Source organism: Thermobia domestica, chromosome 2 (assembly GCF_964235325.1).
Source record: "Thermobia domestica chromosome 2, izTheDome1.hap1.1, whole genome shotgun sequence".
Taxonomy (NCBI): Eukaryota; Metazoa; Arthropoda; class Insecta; order Zygentoma; family Lepismatidae; genus Thermobia; species Thermobia domestica.
In genome coordinates this window covers 3,349,069-3,370,920 of record NC_137455.1, presented here as the reverse complement: position 1 = coordinate 3,370,920, position 21,852 = coordinate 3,349,069, and the positions used below count along the sequence as shown (strand labels likewise).

The 21,852-nt window shown below is 37.2% G+C and overlaps 1 protein-coding gene across 1 annotated transcript in view; it reads right to left on the bottom strand.

The window, feature by feature from the left end:
• The window catches only part of px (MAP7 domain-containing protein plexus), a 527,448-nt gene extending 515,776 nt beyond the window's left edge, over positions 1-11,672 (bottom strand). The window contains exon 1 of the mRNA XM_081749542.1: positions 11,534-11,672. The gene's annotated coding sequence lies outside the window, so the exon portion shown is untranslated. The remainder of the gene's footprint in view (positions 1-11,533) is intronic.
• Positions 11,673-21,852: the final 10,180 nt, after the last annotated feature.

Here is a 21,852-nt window from a genome sequence, read left to right as displayed (position 1 = left end):
AATGTCATAGCTGAATTCCTTATATTAACGGAGATATAAACTTTCTGAAAATGACATTTTTTGAAACGAGTAACTCGGTATAAAGTTCAACGACAAATTTCAAATCGCTCTGCTGTAAACTTCTAAAAATCAAGATACACCACTTAGCCCCTACACCGACGAAATTCCGCCACCATATTCTATGAGACTTGCAACAAAGAAACATAAAAGAAAAAAAGTTGAAGCTAAAACAAAAGATTTATGTTGAAACTTCTTTTTATGAAGCTATTTCTTTTTATTTTATACGTTATTCTACTGTGCTATAGTGAGTGAAAGCAGTGTTATTGTATTCTGTAGAGCCTTATCAATATTATATATCTCGCAGTCAACCAGTTGAGAAGAACACCTGCACAGATTTATCTTCTGGGAACACAGAAACTTGATATAAATACATCTTCACAAGATTTGCAAGCACATTTTCTCATCAAATATCATTCTTCTTTACACATATAGGACTGTAGAAGCATCTAAATCTAAGTTTTGCAGCTATACAAGATGGCAGACTGAAGTGAAAACTTTTATTATTATTATTATTATGGATTTCATCCCAGAAGTTAAAGTGTTAGCTTTTATATCAGAAGTCATAGTTTAGTCATGACTAGAGGATAACTTTCTGATTTCTTTGTTGAGAATGCTATTTTTGGAGACTAAATCAAACACCGATAGGGTTTGAGCAGGGTCGGCCCTAGGCAATTTGCCACCCCGTGTAATGGCATCATCTGTTGCCTCTTTTCTCCAGAAAGAACAGATCTTAAAAGCCACGATTTTAAGTATGCTACTCTATCATGAACAACGGAAGCGAAGGACAGAGCACTCGCACTCAGAAAGGCTTAAACACTAGAAATACAATCTCGTTGTGTCTTTTTTCTTTAAATAATAATCTATTTTTGTTGGTAAAAGATAACGCAAACACACAAGCAGAGGAAAGAGGTAATCCTTTTCATAAAATTCAATATCAAGCTTCAATTTTAATATATCAGTTTGCAATTCCAGTGCATTTATCTTTATTCCTTTATTTTCCTTCTACATCTGTTACTTATTTTTTTAAAAAACTTTTTTTCTATCTTCAATGATAAGGAACTTGTTCCTAACAAAAAGATGACTTGTTTTCATATCAAAACTGTGATAACTAACTAAATGGCACAGATATTCGCTACTGTTCAAAAATTAAGATCTTGTATTTGACAACAATCAAGCAATTCATGTTGGGATTTGTTTGACAATTTGCTTTAGCACTATCCATGTGACCTTAAACTAATGCGATCTAAACATGATTTATGAAGGTAATGTTCAAATAGAAGATCAGCTTAGTAAATTTAACTACCATCATCATGAAGTCTGTTTCCAACAATAAATATTCATTTTAACTAATATAGTTATGACTGATTTTGCCACTTTTCAAAACTTGCCGCCCCGTGCGAATGCATGTGTTGCACATATGGTAGAGTCGGCTCCGGGTTTAAGCTGGATCGCTAGTCACCATTAAGGTAAAACTTTCTCACTAGATGGCAGAGCACATTGCGACACATGCGATGTTGGCACAGGAGTTGCGGATAGAAAAGTGTTTAGACACGATCACATTTTATACACGATTTACTACGAAGAGAAATGAGAGCTTTTATTTCCATTTTACTCAATAAAAACATTCATGAAACATCACAAAGTCAATTTACAAGCAATGGGTAAATTTTTTTGAGAACGTGTAAGACTTACCAAAACATTTTAAAGCTAATGTGCACTACAACAAAACCGGCCCTCGCACTAGATTAATAGTTTGAGAGAATAGAATAAAAATATACTGTGGTAAAGGCAATAAAGAGAATTACACCGAACATATATTTCCCATAAATAGAAGCTTTGCTTTGTTATAATTAAATATAAACTAATTATTTGCTCAGCAAAACTATATATTTTTTCATTAAAGTTTAACACGTGTTACAGTTTCGCCAACTAACTCTTTGGCTTCATCAGACACTATGTGATACAGGATAACTATACAATCGTATATACATACAACAGCTAAAAATATTGTATAGTTATCCTGTATCACATAGTGTCTGATGAAGCCAAAGAGTTAGTTGGCGAAACTGTAACACGTGTTGAATTTTAATGAAAAAATATATAGTTTTGCTCAGCAAATAATTAGTTTATATCGAACGTATATATTTATGCATGAATTAATATGGATAGCCATCCTTAATGTCACCACTAGGCCGATGATGATGGAAGAATTGGTGGAATGTGAATATTGGAGGAAAGGGAATACCTAGGACACGATGTTGCTCACCACACCCTTACTTATCCGGGGACCGAAATAGGAAACCCACGCGCTAAAGGTAAGCACTTTACTACTAACTAATTCAGTATAGCGGACATACGAGGATCGATCTTTTATTTCCCCACAACACGAGGGGTAATTTTGGGGCAGACAAGAATTGGATTTTAGTTAATTCGAAGTGGCCTTAGTCCCTAGCCAGAAATTAGAGAGTTGTATAGCGATTTTCATTTATATTATCTACTCCAGGAAAAAGAACAGTAAATTTAACAATAATAGTTGCTTAAAATGTAAACTTTCAACGAAGGGTTGAATTTAATCCCTGTGTAATCCTTACTTTTCTTTTCATGTTGTTTTGTAGGCAGGGACTGAGTAAACGCAGTGGTGTCCCAAGTCCTTCCATCTCACAGTAAAACAGCCATAGAAGTCATCCTTTCCCTGCCTGTTTTTGTCCACATCTGAGCCTTGCCGATGTCAATCATCTTCAGCCTCAGTGTGGTAATGGTAGAGCTACTACCCACTACCATAAGATCTCTCTTCGTCTGACTCTTACCCCTAAAGACCTGTCCGGCATGGGAAGTCCTCTGATAGCGAAGCTATCTCCGGCATAGCTCTTGGGATCATTGGAGCACGCAAGCCCCGCACCGCGGCAAGGTAGAGATGTTATTGAGGGTCTCTCTATACCGTGTTGATAGAGGGAAAAGCAGAAGGAAAACGAGGAAGAGGAAGACCAAGGATAGAATATCTAGATGTAGTTACGAAAACAAAAACCTTATCAACGCATAAAACAGGTCTCCGAAGGGAGGGAAAAAATTTAAAATTTCCATGTTGCCTACAAACCTATGGTTAAGGAGAGAAAGAAGACAGTCCCTATTATCAACGGATTTCAAATCCCCGCCTCCAAAAAAAAAAAAAAAAAAAAAAAGACCCAACTGGGAATCTCCAAAGAAAACACATGCCAAGTTTCATCAAAATATTTTTCCTTCGCCTCTCTCGTAAGGCATGCAGCCTCGTTGGCTCAGTGGTAGAGCGTTCACCTCAGGCTCTTCCACCTGGTTCGATTCCTGTGGGCTTTATAATGGATAAACACCGGGTGAATGAATTTTCTCGAAGTTCCTTCGTTTCCTTCTACTTTCGTTATTTCATCATTATCATACATTAGCCCTGGTGCAAAAACGTGTAACGTTTAACTCAGATATTTCATTTCATTTCTTTTTTCTCGCAACTACACAGTGAAAGTCGTGTGGAATGGCAGAAGCACGTAAACACCTTTTCTCTTGCTTCAACAGATCTTAGAAAATCGCTATGTTATGACGTTGAAATGAAACATGTCTTGTGTAATCACAAGATAGAATAGTTTTGTAACACAATGATGGAAAGCGTTTTTAAGTAAATGTTTTAGATTCAACCTCTCTAATCTTGACTTCTATTTACCAATGTCACAGATAAAATGCTTTTGTTCCTTAACATTGACCTTATCAAGAAATTTTACTAAAACGGCATCTAAGATGTACTTTTCAGTACTTCTAAAATTTTTACAGACAAAAGTACTTGTTTATTATAATTATTGTTATTTGTCAATGTAGGCTTCTTTAATCCATAAAAGAAATTAGCGCAATCTACTAAGAACAGAAGGAGTGGTTGTCCTCAATGACAGAACCCATTAATCAATCTCTTAGGGCTCTGAAAAGATCCGAAACCCAACAGGGGAGACCAAATTCACAACTTTTTTTTTTTTAAATGTAACAGTTATAAGATAAAGCATTTAGTAAATAATATTAATGATAATATTTTATTATTATTATTATTATTAGACTGGAAATTACAGACTTATTTGCCCAATTACAATTTCCGTAAGATAAAAAATATAAACATACAAATGGTGAAAATAAACATAATGTAAAATTGAACATATGCACAAAACAAAAAGGATACAGATCTCATATGTAAAACAAATCATATACTAATATAAGAGAAGGTAATACTTTCAGCTGCTTATAAAATAAGTAAAGAAATGTCTTTGAATAATACTGAAATTCTGTTCAAAAATGTCAATAAATTAGCAAGATCATTGGCCGTTGACAGAGGTTTTAACTAATAATAATAATAATAATAATAATAATAATAATAATAATAATAATAATAATAATAATAATAATAATAATAATAATAATAATAATAATAATAATTCGTGGAAAGTAACCTACATCTTACACACATTGTATGTACCTAGCCCTTTACGATATTTGAAAATTTGTAGTTAAAATCGTACCTTTAGTACGCAAAGTTATAGTGATTAATTTCAACAGTCAAGCAAAAAATTTCTGGGAAACGTTAGGCCCAAATTTTCTTCAATTCAAAAAAAAAAAAAAAGAAAAAAAAGAAAGAAAGAAAGAAAGAAAGAAAGAAAGAAAAAGAAAGAAAGGAAAAAGGAAAAGAGAAACAAAAACACTATATACTTTTAGAACGAATTAGGAATTAGATTTCTGGGCTTTTGGCATCTATGGCCATGTTAGCCCGTCACGTATATAAGGGATGACGTCCCTCAGTGATCACAATATCTGAGGAAGGGGAAGGAAGAAAGGATTCGGGAAGGAAGAAAACGGCCTGGGACCTAGATCTTAGGTGGCACCACGTCATTTGCCTGGTGTGAAGAGGAGGAAAACCTCACTCAAGTTGAAATGGCTTTTCAACTTTTTCGACCGAGTGTCACCACTGGGAATCGAACCCAAAATCGCTCGCACTAAAGGTGAGAGCGTTAGCGAGTACACTAGCGGAACCACTGTACCTTTTAAAGAAGTATATCTTTCTACATCATAAAAAGAAAGTGAAAGTTCTGATCGCTTACGCGGATCGTCAGCTTATCGGCCATTACACTTAGAACACGACTTGCTTTTATATTTTCTATTATTTTATTTGACAACCACTGATCCCTTTATAAGCACCGGAGTTTGAAAAATCTTCTTTCACATTTTTAATTATTTAAAATTAAAAGCAGAAACATCAATTTCCATGCCTCTACCTTAAAGGATTTCGAGATATGGCCATCTTATTTTAATAGTTGTAACCCCATACTTTTCCTTCCCGCTTTTCCTTCCTTTCTAGGACAAATATCAAGAAACGGTTAAACACGTGTCTAATTATTCTGAATAAGTCCATGTTCCTAATCTTAGGAGAATCTGACATATTGACACTTTTTTATAATAATTGCAATTCCTACACCTTTTCATTCTTACCCCCTTTTCTTCTCTTCTTGGACAAATAGCAAAATACAGTGAAACATGAGTCTATTTTAAATGAGAAGTCCAAATCCAAAATTTCATGTCTCTAATCTTTAGAGATTTTGACATATTGACATTCTAAATAATAATTCCCACCTCTCTTTCTCATTTTTCCTCATTAAATAAAAAAAAAAGCCGGTGTTTTATACCTGTCTCGAAAAAGCTGGCTTTTTTGCATCTCTAGCTGGGGTAAGTTTCTGCTTAATGAGGAATTTATATATAGAGTTTCGTCCCTTTAACTTAAGTGATTCGTAATCACAAATCACTCTCACCAAATAATTTAACTAAAACATATTCTATTGATTAAGTTTTCTCCTAATTTCGGTTTATTCTTGAGTATGTTATCATTCATTTTGAACCGCCAATTCTTTTTCCATTCTACTATCTAAATTAAGCATTTGCGGATTCTTCTTTCTCCTCTTCTTCTTTTTATTATTACCAATTTCACCTTAGAAACTTATATATATATATATATATATATATATATATATATATATATATATATATATATATATATATATATATATATATATATATATATATATATATATATATATTAGGGTGGTCCATAAATATCAATTTTGAGATTGGGCTGGTCTCACCCTCTAAAATGGTTCCATATGGGACTAAATTAAGCCAGGAGAAAAAATAGCTTCATTGAATAATATTAAATGGTGCCCCAAGCGACCTAAAATTTTGAATCCGATTACAGGACATAGTAGGCCTATATGGGAAAAATCTGGAATAAACTCATGTAATTTAGAAACGGCTAAAGGTAATGCAAAGATACCACGGATAATAGAAATAGAGGAAGAAACATATCTAATTTTGTATAGTATTGCCATTACGACCATCTTGAAATCCGTCATCTTGGATTCAGTACAATTTTTTTTTAAATAGAAAGAGGGTCATGTGACATATCGTTTTTACCAGAAGCACAAATCTGGCACTATTTTAAAGATAGCTTTAGTCATGTAAGAATTATTACCTGTGAAAAGATTTCTCCTTTTCAGATTAATAATTCTTACACGACTAAAAGTAAAGACATGAGTTTGGCGTGAAAAGAACGAAAGGAATATGCACGGCTTCAAACGAAAGAGGAACGCGAAAGAAAATGCACTTCTGAAAATAATTTGTTTGAACTTTATACGCCAAAAAACATGGAGCAGTTCAAGTAATGAAGAGGAAAACCCAGTTGAGAATGTTAGAGAAAATGTAAATACAAATGCGTGTGTGCCCGGACCGTCCAAGAGATGTAAAAGGGGGAAAAGCTAATTTTATTACTCAAAGACTTGTGTTGCTCTTAATCGATAAAAGATAACTCATAGAGCAGCAATACATATTCTGACAGCGACGGCAGAGGCATTAGGCCATAATGTAGAGGAACTAGCAATAAATGGGTCTTCCATTCACCGATGCTGAGAGAAAACTTGTAGCGAAGTTGCACAGAACTACAACAAACAATTTCAGAGTGCATCAAGTGCGTTAGTTGTGCATTGGAACGGAAAACTACTGCTGAATTTGACTGACAGAGAGACTACCGGCAGGTTATCAATAATTACTACAGGAGATGGTCATGAGAGGTTAATTGGTGTTCCCATTTTGTCGTCATCAAGAGAAGAACATATTGATTCTACTATAGTACATTCCCGCTCGAAGAATGGAATTTGGTAAAGTTCGGGCAGGCAGTTTATTGTGATACTACTCCTTGCAATATGGATCTTGCCAACGGTGCTTGCATTCTGCTAGAGCAGTAGCTCCAAAATAACCTTCTATACCTTCCTTGTAGTCAACCACATTTATGAATTAGTTTTAAAATGTGTATTTGATAACTGTTGTGTTTCGTTTGCATCTGGACCGGAAGTGTTTTTAGAACGAGTGGTCTAGAGTAGATTGCACTAACTTTGTTCCAGGAATTGATGATGATGATGTAACAAACAATATTTCCGATGTAAGAAATGAAGTGTTGAATTTTGCTATCAAACTTGTAGAAGCAGGACACTAAAGAGAAGATTACAAGGAATTTTTAGAACTGACCATCATATTCTTGGGTGGTATACCTCCTTGAGGAGTTTTCTTTCGTTTGCCTGGAGCAATTCACGATGTAAGGTGAATGGGAAAAGCAAGCTACTATTTAAAATATTTCTCTTTCGCCAACAATTTCGTTTAACGAAGCAAATAGAAACGGGTCTTCGGAGAGTATGCACTTTCTGATCCGACTATATGTTCACAGTTGGCTTAAATGTAATCAACATCCCATTCACCATTACAAGATCTACAATTTTTGAAAGATTTGTACAGTTAAAGACAAATAGATGCTGAATTATCTGAAATGGCTCTTTCTAAATTTTCACGCCGACTCTCGTACTTGACGGAGGAACACGTAGCATTGGGTTTTTTTGATGATGGAGTTACCATAATGGAAAAGCAAAAAATGGTTGAAAGAATTAAAACTATAAGGGGAAACCGTGAAGCAGCAAAGAGGCTTGACGCAAGAGATGATACCATAAAAAATATTGTAAAAAGAGAAATCAGTGATTTTGTTACAACAAATAAATTTTCCTCGAGAGATTTAAAATACCCAAAGGGTTTCTTGAGTGTGATCCGACTTCATGGCCAAATAACAATGACTATCTTCAAGGAAAGACAATAGTTTAATTCATCCACGTAACAAACGGTGTGCAGAAGGGGGAGTGTAACTAATAGAAGATTACAACAACGTTCTTACGAAAAATGAGGAGCACAAACAGTTTCTTTTGCAGATAATAAAGGCCCACAGACAATCTTTTCCTATATGCGACAAAGTGAACTATGTAGCAAATAAGATTGCAAATAATAAGATTGCAAAATAGCAAATAATAACTTACCAAGAAGATACTACTTCATAAATATGGGATTTTTCAAATTTTTCCAAGTTATAATTTTTCTTTTTCCTCATAATGGTCTATGAATCATCTTGATGGAAAACAATTTATTTGTAGTTCAAAGCGAAACAAGCAGTTTGTTTCAGTTTATGTAAAAGACTTCCAAAATTCTTACATATCTGTGTTCCATAACTGAAATAAAATAACATTACATGAAGCATTTTGTTTTTCACACGTAATAACTCTTACATAAATATAGGTAACTTGAAAATAATACCAGATTTGTGCATCTGGTGAAATGCTACCTCAAAAAGATGTCACATGACCCTCTTCCTATTTAAAAATTTTGACCTGAATTCAAGATGGCGGACTTCAAGACGGCCGCCATGATAACGTATACAAGATTAGGTTGGTCTCTTCCTCTAATTCCATTATCATCCAACATATCTTTTCATTCCCTTGAGCCGTTTCTAAATTACGGGAGTTTATTCCAGTTTTTCTCCATACACTATGTATTGTAAACGCATTCAAAATTTTAGGTCGTTTGGGGCACCATTTAAAATTATCCAATGGATCTAATTTTTATCCTGGCTTAATTTGGTTCCATATGGAACCATTTTAGGGGGTTAATCCATTTATTTTTCCCCATATAAATTTGGACCACCTTAATATATATATATATATATATATATATATATATATATATATATATATATATATATATATATATATATATATTGTTATGATGAAATTTTGTACATACAAGATGGCGGTTTGTGAGTCTTGGCTCAGTGAGATTTGGTGTGCGAGAATTTTGGTGTCGAGGTTTTTGACGATGAAGTGTTTCAGCCATGAGAAATTCTGGCCGAGATTTTGTCCATATACCGCAATGACTCACGTCAAATGCTCATAAACTCTGTACTTTGACGCAATACATGTTTCATGATTATTCCGAATGCAGTATAAATACTCGTATCAATATGACCCAACAGCACTTTTTTTTCTTCGTTTTTCTGTCTTACTGTAAACTTACCTCGAATCAATTTCAAGCTTCTTCCAGCACAGAAAAATGTTACATGAAAGAGTGAAATTAATTCATACGAACACAGCCATACTCAGGAGATTTGTGAGGGGGCTGAACCAGTGGTGTTCTCAGGATATCTTCGACATTTAAACTTTACGTAGTGGCTTACATAGAGAATATAAAATGTATCATTATGGCAGTGGTGCCCACCCCCCCTTATGTCCATGACGCACCCCCCCCCAACTGTCTATCCGTAGGTGTTCTTCCATGAAAAAAATCTTCTTTTCGATTAATTTTACCCCCCCCCCCCATCAAACATATTTATATAGATTTTTAACCCCCCCCAAATATTTCAATGACGCAGTTTGCGTCATAGCCCCCCCTTGTGGGCACCCCTGATTATGGTATTATTTGGGTATGATCTGTATTGCTTTTGATAGCATTTTTGAGCTATGTGACCGCTTTTAAAATCATCGTTTGAGTAGGGATCATGGACACTTCTCTTTTGGGTATAGCCCTATAATAACGACAGGACCACAGGAACATTTTGAAAAAGGAAATACGTGAAAATAGTACTGATTTGATCATTTAAAAACAAAAAATGAAGGAACGCAAAATAAAGCTTTAGTAGTAGTGATAGTTCGAGGGGGACGTGGAACATTTAACTGATCTTCAAGAAACAAGAAACCCTTTTTGATTGACCTTTTATAATAAAAACATCATTTGGTACTGAATGATGGCCGTTAATCGCAAAAGTATTTCAACATTCCTATAAAACCGACAATAACATTATCTATTTCTTTAATATTCTGCAAAGTGGCCATTATTATTGATTTGCAATAAATCTGAACATTATATTTGATAGGAAAACATTTCTGGTTTTTCAAATTGGTCCAGTTCATTTCTAGCCGTTTCTCACAAGTAGCCAAAAAAAAAAAAAAAAGGACTGAAGATGCCTCTTCGTCCACTATTTTTCCAAGGTGGTGGCCATAGTACGATCTGGATCAGTGGGGACGGATTTTTTTGGATTTTGAGTTTAACGTCCCGTTGAGCAGCGAGGCTATATGAGACGTGGACCTACTGATTAACGTGGAATCCGAGCCACATGAACTCCCGCCGGGGATCGAACCCGGGTCTATCACGCCAAAGGCGCGCCGCTTAGCCACAAAGGAGCTCCTCAGTGGGGACGTTTTGTATATTACTTGTTCAAAATGCAATCCAGGAATCAGAGGTTACCTCCTCCCTTGTCCTCGCCTCTCAAGTTAGAATTTTATTCATCTTATGCATATATTTAGGTGACCTTGTGCATTTGTATACAATGGTTTGAATATAAAAATGAAAAATAAAAAGAATTATTCTTCAGCGAAGATTTAAGCCTATTGAATATTTTCAAGATTACTACAAGTTACTATTGTAGTAGGCGAAAAGAAAAAGAAAAAATAAGAAAGAAAAGAAAAGAGAAGAAAAGAAAAATAAATACAATCTATCACTCTTTTAATATGGATAATAAAGCTAATAATTTGATGTGTAGTATCTTTGTGCACGTGACACATGTATTGGAGTAGTTTAATCCAAATCCCGCTTCCGTACTTCAATAGGTCATTCGTCTTTTCCTTTTGAGTTTCTTCCAGTGACGCAACTACGTGGAAAAGGTGACGTCACATAATTAATATTTCTTGGCATCGCGCATATGTCATACGCTCCAGAAAACATAACGGTAACAAAAATCATTTAACGTTGCTTTGTTGTTTTAATTTTTTATTCTTTTGCTATTGATGGTATTGTCTGCGAATGAGGCCGATCCATTCTATCAAGCCGTAAATTTTGTTACAATAAAGAAATAACAATGAAATGAAAAGGATTTTACCGTTAGACCCATAAAAACTTTTATAAAGATCTTCAACTTTTATCTTTTTCATTTTATTATTATTATTATTACATGGCTGTAAATCATTCGCTATGAAATTCTCATTTCGAATGAAGGAATGGTTGGAGCGACAGTCTGATGTTAAAGCAGAAAACACAACAGCGATCTAAAAAGGAAACTTACCAGGCGGTGATCTTTTCCCACGCCATCACCCATGATGGAGGAGGGGCAACCAGTCGCCGCGACACCCAAATACTCCTCGAGGCCACAAAAAGACCTAGATTGTCCAACATCAAACGGAAAATTCCGCCATCAACGTGAATAAGATTTTAGATTTAGGCTGACGGACGGCGCGGCGCGTGCAACATGTCATCTGCAGGGAGATCTTGCTACGCTACCTGTGACATGTGACTGCAGGAGCCACCTAGTGGCAATTAAATCAATGAAGTATATCAAGCTAAAATGTTAAGTGGAAAATAAGATAACAAATGATATCTTATGATTAACAGCGACACGAAATTAAAAATATAAAAAAAAATGTTCGATGAATCACATAATGAACTGCCAGACAGCAGCTCAAGTTGGCCTAATTAAATGTGAAGAACAAATCGATAGCCGGCCGCGGGTTTTGAGACGTTCTCTCCTCATTCTGAAGCAAGAACGCTAATCACTAGCCCAGCCCCTCCAAAACAATTCAAATATTTGGGTTATCGGTGACCTTTGACCCTTTCTTTAAATTTTACTTATTTGGGTTTTACGGCCTTATGTAATAGAACAGGGCCCAGGCAGTGTTGCAACTTTTCGAAGGGGGGCAAGGGCGCCGATCCCGGGGGGCTCGGGCCCCCCAAAGCTCATGTGGGCCTCCTATTGTATTTATCAATATAAAATATTTGGCATAATTTGAATTCAATTTGTCTTGAATCCTCATATATATACCTTCTGCATCTGAATGCCTTCCCCCTCCAATATACAGAGAAATCGGCGCTCTTGGGAAGGGGTAACACTGTTCCTCTATTTAAGCTCTAGTCGTTCGAGAGGTGGGCACAAGAGGCTTTCTTACTCTATATAATACGATACGAACATGAATGTATGAATGAAGCATGGAATAGGTTCATCGCTCCTCCAAAATAAATAAACAATAATAAAGAAAAGAAAATGAAAAATGAATGGAATTTTAGAGATTAACGTCCCATGATTATACCCATCAGGCTAAGGGAGACGATAATTAAGACAAGTGAATGATGATGGAAGAATTGGTGAAATAAGAAAGTGGAAGGAAACGGAAGTACTCCGAGAAAACCCACGGGCACGATGTTATCCACCATAAACTTATTTCGGCGGGGATCAAACCAGGGACCCCACGCACTAAAGGTAAGCGCTCTACCACTGAGCCACCGTATCCCCAAGATAAAGAAAAGGAAGAAAGAAATTCTTAAATGAAATTAAAATGTAATTTTGACTCATTTAGTACACATCTTATTTCTGTAAAATGTGTACTATTGGGACTCCTAGAAATAATATACAGGGTGAACCAAAAGTCTGGATACACTCCTATAAAAGTCGAACGATGTGAGGAATCATAATGTCGTTTGAAGTGGGGTGTCTATAGATGGGGGCGCAACTTATAACAGCTATGGCGATGGCGGCGGCAGTCTTGAAATCCGCCATCGTGGATTTGGGTTACGTTTTTCAAATGAGAAGGTGGTCATGTCGCATATCATTTTACACTGGCTTTTTCTGAGGAATACACCTGTGTAATCCATTTTGTAATATCTTTATTTGTGTAGGAGTTATGACCTGTTAAAGTTTGGGACACTTGTCAGAGTCGGCATTACAGCATATACTCAATATGACCTCCATTGCGCTGGATACAAAATCGGAGTCTTTTTTGTCAGTACTGCTGCACACGTCGCAGGGTCTGTGGGTCAACAGAGGCACACGCCTCCTCAATACGTCGACAGAGATGGGTTACATTGTTGATTTTACCTCATAGCCTATACATTTTATTTCAAATGACCCCACAGATAAAGTCAACAGGTGTGAGATCAGGAGACCGTGGTGGCCATTCCATAGGACACCTCCTACCTATCCAGTGACCTGGAAACTGTTCGTACAGAAGCTGTCTGATCTCGGTAGCATAGTGGGGAAATGCACCATCCCGCTGGAAGGAAATTGGGAAATCACTCTACAGATTCATCAACGTTGGAAACACATAATCACGGAGCAAATACCTCTCCCCATTCAAGGTTCCATCAATAAACACCGTACCCACGATTCTTTTGTCTCAAATTCCACACAAAACCATCACTTTTTCACCACCAGCATCTTTACAGGGATCCACACGCGAGGGGTCTGCATCTGACAAGTAACGGTGATTCTGTTTGTTTGCCTCACCTTGCACATAAAAGTTAGCTTCGTCACTGAACAACATCTGTCGTATAAAGTTTGGATTACTGTCGCACTGATCCAGAACCCATTCTGCAAACTGTAACCGCTTATTAGGGTCATCCTCCGGGAGATGATGTTGCAACTTGACTTGTACGGGTGTCATTGGTGTGTCTGCAACACACGCAGGATTGAACGCTTGCTGACACCAGATATTGCTAATAACCGGTGCGTACTAGGGATGGCCAGAACCGGTTCCTAGTGGAACCGGTTTTCGGGTCTGAACGAATCCGGTTCTAGAAGATCCGGTTCCGGAACCGGTTTTTCGGATCCAGGTCTGGAACCGGTTCTTCGGATCCAGGTCTAGAACCGGTTCTTCGGATCCAGGTCTGGAACCGGTTCTTCGGATCCAGGTCTAGAACCGGTTCTTCGGATCCAGGTATGGAACCGGTTCTGAAAATAGAACCGGTTCCTCGCGGAACCGGTTCCGCTGGAACCGAAACTTTGTGACCATCCCTAAGCTAAACCCGAGCTGCTGGCAAGCTGTGAACAGTATGCTAGATAAAATGGTGGAAGCGACAGGCAGGCGCCCAGGCGGCGGCAGCTTGTTTCATTTGCCTAAATAAACTGGGTAACTGGCAAACTCATTGGCTAAACAGGCAAACTGGTCAACTCATTTAGCTAAACACCCACTGGTGGACCAAAATATTTTCTGTGGGCACAAGCGGGTCTGGGTGGGGAAGGCACAAGCGCATGGTCCTCTTTGCATTATTTTTGAAGGTGAACTTTGTGCCTCCTTTACGGGTCTTTGGGGGCTTTCAGATCCAGATCTGGAACCGGTTCCTAAGATCCGGTTCTGGAACCGGGTTTTCAGATCCAGATCTGAAACCGGTCCTTAAGATCCGGTTCTGGAACCGGGTTTTCGGATCCAGGTCTGGAACAGGTTTCAGAACCGGTTCTGAAAACCGGATCTTTCGCCGGAACCGGAACTTTGTGGCCATCCTTAGTGCGTACTGCGATGTGAACTTCACAACCGATGCCAAAATTACTGTTGCAGTCTCCTCGTCTGTGGCTGTTCTTGAACGTCCACTGCATGGTTTGTCCGCTACAGAACCTGTTGCACGAAATTTGTCCAATAACTTGGATATTGTCATATGAAACGTCATTTCTCTCAGGATGCCGGGCATTGAAGTCAGCAGCAATTACTCTGGTATTTCGTCCACTCTCATTATCACAATTTCAATGCGTTCCTCCTGTGTAAGTGCCATTGTGAATCACTTGCAACGATAAAGAGAATTCATCACTTCCTTGCAATTTTAAATTTTAACAGGTCATAACTCCTACACAAATAAAGACATTACAAAACGGATTGCACAGATGTATTCCTCAGAAAAAGGCAGTGTAAAATGTTATGCGACATGATCCCCTTCCCACTAAAAAAAAAAAAAAAAAAAGTAACCCAAATCCAAAATTGCGGATTTCAAGATGGCCGCCGCTTTCGCCATAACTCCTATAAGTTGCGTCTCTACCTATAGACACCCAATGCCAAACGACATTATGATTCCTCATATCGTTCGACTTTTATAGTGTTGACTTGCATTCCATATTTTTTTAAGGGTGTCATATATAAATGCTTGTTCCCAAAGAAAAAATCCAAGTTACAGCGACAGACCAAGGGCCAAATTAACATATTCTGGTGTCCTAGGCTATACTTCCAGAATCTCCCCCTAAAATTATAATTTCAAATATGCTATCGAATTTGAAGATTTTTGTCTTAAATTCATGAAAATTTTGTATTTTGATTGAGATTTTAGACTTCAGTCTTTAGTACTGTATCGTAATACTAGAAACTAAAAAGCGAAATGGATAAGGACATTGTAGGAATTATGGGAGAAAAATACTAACATCTAGGATATGGAAGGGAATCATACAGAGTGATTCGTTTAAGAATTAACGGATTTCATTTCTTCATAGAATTTCTAACTGAACTTCAATTTTCATGTGATTAGTGGTAAATGCTCAAGAAAAGATGGGAGAATGGGACAATAGACTGAAATAGAGTGACGTCACATCCTTCTCGTTGCCATGGTGATCGGAGTTTTATTTTCTAAACAACATGGCCTAAGAACGTAATTACAAAGCAAAAGCAGTGACGTATTAACTTCTGGATTGCAAACATTAGATTAAAAGGAATACTTGTGTTTGTAAAAAAGATTTCCAATGAATGAAACTACAAAAAGATAGGAAAAGCAAGCAATTTGGTAAATAATATGGTAAAATATGAGAAGCGTTGAAAGTGAAATGTTTCCTTTGATACCGTAGATTTTGTGTATTTATCTATACATTTGGAGGGTACATAAAGTGTCAAAATACTTAAATTGTTTCTTATCGGATATTAAACTTAAATAACCCAGGAAAACCTTTATTTAGTATCATCAGTATCACACATTACATTGCATATGTGTAGGGCTACAGAATTGGTGTTTAAAACTTAACCGATCAGAAATCGGTCCAGACTAAAAATGTAGCCACTATAACTATGCAGTCATATTTGAAAGCGTAGGTGTAAGAAATCTGAGTGCGCCAATATAATTAACATTATTTTCAAAGTAGACACTCATTTTTTCTTGTAGACAAATTGTATATTTGTTCCAGTTTCATTTTGCCGACAGCTTGTCAGTCTCTAGCTTAGAGCTTCTACATTGAGTATAATTGCTTTTGTTGATTGCGTATAATTGCTAGCGTTTGTTATGCAATTTTTGTCTTCTCATTTTACGTAGAAATGTGGTCCCTGTAGAAAATTCCTTAGAAGTTACTTCATGAATAACTGAATTTCACTCGTAAATTTTTTGAAGTGCACCATATTCTTAATATGTAGTTTTTTCTAACTTTACTTTGTCTTCAAAATATTTTACAATTGTCTAATTAACAATATGTCATTATTAACAGCAGACTTAACAGTATTCCTTTCGATTCATGTATTTGTTTAGAAAAAAACATGGCGATCACCATGGTAACGAGGAGGAAATGACGACATCACTATTTTAGTCTATTGCAGATGCAGATAGTATAGCCAACGCCTGGAGAAACACACTATATCTTAGGCGTTGATGCCATTGTAATTTGAATTTTCTTCGGTAGATGGCAACCTCGTCAACGGAATTTGTTGAAAGATTGGACGATAGTGAACTGAAGCCACTCAGGGCTATTGTCAAGAAGATGGGGCAACATGGCATACATCACATGACAGTATGGCCTTGATTGAAAATTTTTATTTTGGGGGGGGGCAGGGGGTAACACTAGGTTTTTTTTAAAAGGGGTTGTGGCCTCCGGGTCCACACCTGATTACACCTCACTTCTTTCTCTGGGGTTACCTAAAGGGACGTGTGTACAGAAACGAGCATCACAACTGAAATTGCGAACACTAGCCATGAAACGGTATGTTTGACAGCTGTCAATATGCAATGGTATGTTTGACTTCATCTACAGGAATGAGGCGGATATTTTTAACATCTTTCCTAAAGATCAGACATTATATGGCTTATTTCGTTTCATTAACGGTAACGTAATTTAATAATTTTTGTTTATGAATGTTACCATTAACATTTTAATTTTATTCTTGAATACTGCTTTAAAAATTCAAAAGTCTATATTGACTCTATATTGTACTTGTAAGATACACTGACTGATATTTACTATTTTTCTTCAGGTGTGACCTGTATACCCGGGATGGATTAAAACCAATATACATAGTATTATAAATAGAGTAATATGCACTAAAAACCTGGAAAACTGGCAGGCAAATAGACACTTAAAATTTAAAAAATAGGCACTAAAATATAACTCGAAATAGTGAAAATAAATACTCAATACAATTAAAAAATAAATTAAAGTCACAGATAATGGTCAAAGAATACAGAAACATGAAACATACCTGTTTGTTAATGTCTTTTTTTACCGTCTATGTATAAAGAAGAAACTTAACATGTATTCACTGGCGCAAATCTCGGGGGTATGAGGGGGACATGTCCCCTCCAATCTTGGAACTGGGTGGACTGTCCCCCCAATAATCCGATTTGAAATGTGTTTTTTTGGGGAAAAATGTGATGATTTGTGTCCGATTGCCACAAAGGAAAGTCAGATGAAATTGATGTCCCCCAGAATAAGCCTTAAATCTGCTCGCCCCACCCCAATGTTGAAGATAACTCTGCTTCCTGATCCTCCACAGAATTGTTTTCCAACTTCACAAATATTTTGAGCATCTCTTATTATTATTATTATTATTATTATTATTATTATTATTATTATTATTATTATTAATAATAATAATAATAATAATAATAATAATAATAATAATAATAATAATAATAATAATAATAAAAAGGAACTGTCTTACTTGTCCCCCCTCCCAATGTTGAAGACTGATTGCGCCGCTGCATGTATTCCATGTATATTTGGTAAACACATTTTCTACAGCACTTTATCTCGACACATAACAGTCCAAATTTTATACACTTATCAGTACACACAGCAATCCCAAGTTTTACAGCATTTTTTTAGTACACATAGCAGTCCAAAGTTTTATGGAAACTCTAATGTTTTTTCTCGGTTTGTCTAGGATAAATCTTTCAATTGAATATACCGGTCCCAAGAACCTGACGTGATTTACTATTAACGTGAGGTCCGGGCCAGGCGTGCACTCAGATTTTTTTGGGGGGGGAAGACGTCCAAAGTTCTTTTTTGTGGGGGGAGTCCAAATATACGTCTATGTAGTATTAAACCTGTGTTATTCTGCACCCGGAAAGACAATACGTAACTGTTAATTACTGTCCCTATATTCTCAGTAAATCTGTTAGAAAATAAACTACGCAGATTATTTTGATAAGGAAAGGAAAAATACAGATGAGATATAAAATGAAATCTTTAGGCTATATCAATCATTTTTCTGTTAAAAAATTATAGTTATGTTAACAAAGTGTACAAATGTTAGTCGAACTACGAAGTTTGGGGTGGGGGTCTGTACCCAGTGGATACCCCCTGGGTGCACCCCTGGTCTGGGCCCTCAATCTGATCCAGTTGGAACACAACATTGACCATTATGTAAGATCAACCCTCACAGTATAGGCTAGTTCAGCCACCACTCAGTAGTACCTTGCCTCAAAGAGAGTGCATTGCAGGACCACGTTAACAAGGTTTATGCGAAACTGGAAACTCTAATGTAGACGCTTGGGACATCTAGCTTCAACACTGATCAGAAATCGTGAAGAACAATAATTGTTCTGTTTCATACAGTGTCAGAATTTCAGTTCAACCCTCCCTCACAAGGGAACCTTCCGAAAATGATAGTTGCAGTGAAAGATGTGACCTATGCCAATTGAAAGAGCTGTAAGAGAGATGAGCATTCCCAAAATATTAGCTGCCCATAGCAATAGGTTCAAGAAATATAAGGAGTGGAAGTTCGGGAAACAGCAAGGTTGGACAAGGGGGGAAAGTGCAAATTCCGCAAAAAAGGGGGGGCACGGCAAAATACAATGCTGACAAGTGATGTATAGAAAGAGACTTGCCACAATAGGGAACAAATAAAGGCCACCAGTGGGGTTAACAGTGTTGCCAACTGCAATAAAAAGTACATGTTTAGCAAAGAGCACTATATGAAGTGAGTGCAATATTCAGTCTCAACCTGTCATGTAGAACATAAGATATGGCGTGTATAATCAGTGGTACAATCTAACAAAAGAGAATAAAAAAAACAGAAGTACGAAAAATACGGAAAAGACGGAGTTGGCCATAATGCGCCACATTTGATCACGAGCTGTACATATTAGAATGAACAAAACAAGAAAGCACCAACTATGCAGAAAACCGACGTACCTAGAGTTGAAAAAAAAACAGTTCCAAAGATGGCAACACTGGTCATGAAAATCCAGACAATTCTAATATAGCTAGGCCACTCTCTTCACAAAAGAATATTCCGGCAATAGGCATCACTCGGAATGCATCAATGCTGGAGTGATTGAGGGATTGAGGCAATGTCAAGTCGGGGAACATGAAATGGTTGGGTTGAGCCAACAACCAAGAAGCAGTGAACATTATGTCATGGTTGGGTCGTATGTGGGAATATACAGGGTGCCCCACCAAACTTTGTGACCTGAAAGATTTGCGAAACGAACAAAAATGCGACAGATCCAGTTGTGCAGGAATGTACCAAAGTCAGGGGGTGATACAAGTCTGTAAGAAGCAAGTGCCCACAGGATCCCCGTCATAGGGCCCCAGGAGCCAACTTCAAACTTTCAAATGGCAACAGGGACCGAGTGGTACCTCTTTCGATAGATCATGGAATGTGCAACAATACCTATAGGAAACATTTGCTATATGAAACATGGTTTTCAAAATGACCGCCACAAATATATGTTGTGTCTTAACATGGCGTCGAACATTGTGATCTCAAATTGCTGCGAAACGAAAAGAGATGTTACAAATCCAGTTGCACAGGAATGTACTCATGTCGCGGGCCAAGAAAAGTTTGTAAGAAGCAAGTCCCCCAGGGGCCCCATCATAAGGCTCGAGGGGTCAAACGCGACATTTCAAATGGGAACAGGGGGCGGATGATATTTCTTTGGATACATGCAACACCACCTGTACGGGTTTCCAAATGGCCGCCAAAAATGTACGTTGTTCTTGTCACCGAGCAGATATTTTTGGCAGCCATTTTGACTTTTTGTCAACTCTTCCGAATATTAAAGCCTTTCCAAATACAACCGCAAACATGCGGAAGAGTGATTTAAGCGTGTTTTATGCTAACGTGTTTTGGCCAAGTTTGGCAGAAAGAAACCTAACTGATGTTGTGCTACTTGTTGATTCTTGGACAGCGAACAAAGACACCAACTTGCTATACGAGCATGTACCATCCGGAGTGAATTTCAAAGTTGAGCTGATCCCTCCTGGTTGTACGGGTCTGATAGAACCACTTGATGTTTATTTTTTTAGACCATACAAGAACTTTGTGCGCTACGTTACAGAGCTTGTGTTATCACATACTCACTTTAACATTTGGCCCCGCGAGAATTTTCTGAAACTTCAAACCTTAACCCATTACCAGTTTACGGCATGTTTTTCAAACCTTTGATTATGTATGCTTTCTACAGGTGTAGATATATGATAGAAAGACCACCAAAGATTCCGACACCTCTAGAGTACTGTTCGAGACATTCACAAGCGATCATTGTACCATGTGTGATGGATTGGCAGTATCCCGCTGTGGTCACTGCAAATGTATCTTCTGTTTGGAACATTGTCTCATCGAACAATTGCACGTACAATGTTGACGAGCATGCACAAATGATGCGAAGGCTAATGCCTGTTGTCGGTATTTTCTTTTTGTGAAGCGAGTGGCCTAACTATATTAGAATTGTCTGGATTTTCATGACCAGTGTTACCAACTTTGGAACTCGTTTTTCTTTTCGATTCTAGGTACGTCGGTTTCCTGCATAGTTGGTGCTTTCTTGTTTTGTTCATTCTAATATGTACAGTTCGTGATCAAATGTGGTGCATTATGGCCAACTCCGTCTTTTCCGTATTTTTCGTACTTCTGTTTTTTCTATTTTCTTTAGTTAGATTGTACCACTGATTATACACGCCATATCTTATGTTCTACATGACAGGTTGAGACTGAATATTGCACTCACTTCATATAGTGCTCTTTGCTAAAGTGCACTTTTTATTGCAGTTGGCAACACTGTTAACCCCACTGGTGGCCTTTATTTGTTTCCTATTGTGGCAAGTCTCTTTCTATACATCACTTGTCAGCATTGTATTTTGCCGTGCCCCCCCTTTTTTTTTTACGGAATTTGCACTTTCCCCCCTTGTCCAACCATGGGCGGCGATTAGGGGGGGCAAAGGGGGGCAGTTGCCCCCGCACTTTTTTTAAGTAACCCATTAATGTATATAGTTTCATTTGGAAATGTAACGATTTTGTATGTGTTACTGATTAATAGGAAAAAATGCTGCCATATAATATTTGCTGTTGCGTGAATACGTATTGGTTGTCTTCCCGTGGAGTAAAGAAAGCTACAGTAATTACGTTTTAATCGCCACAGAAAATAACCCCAAAAAATAAC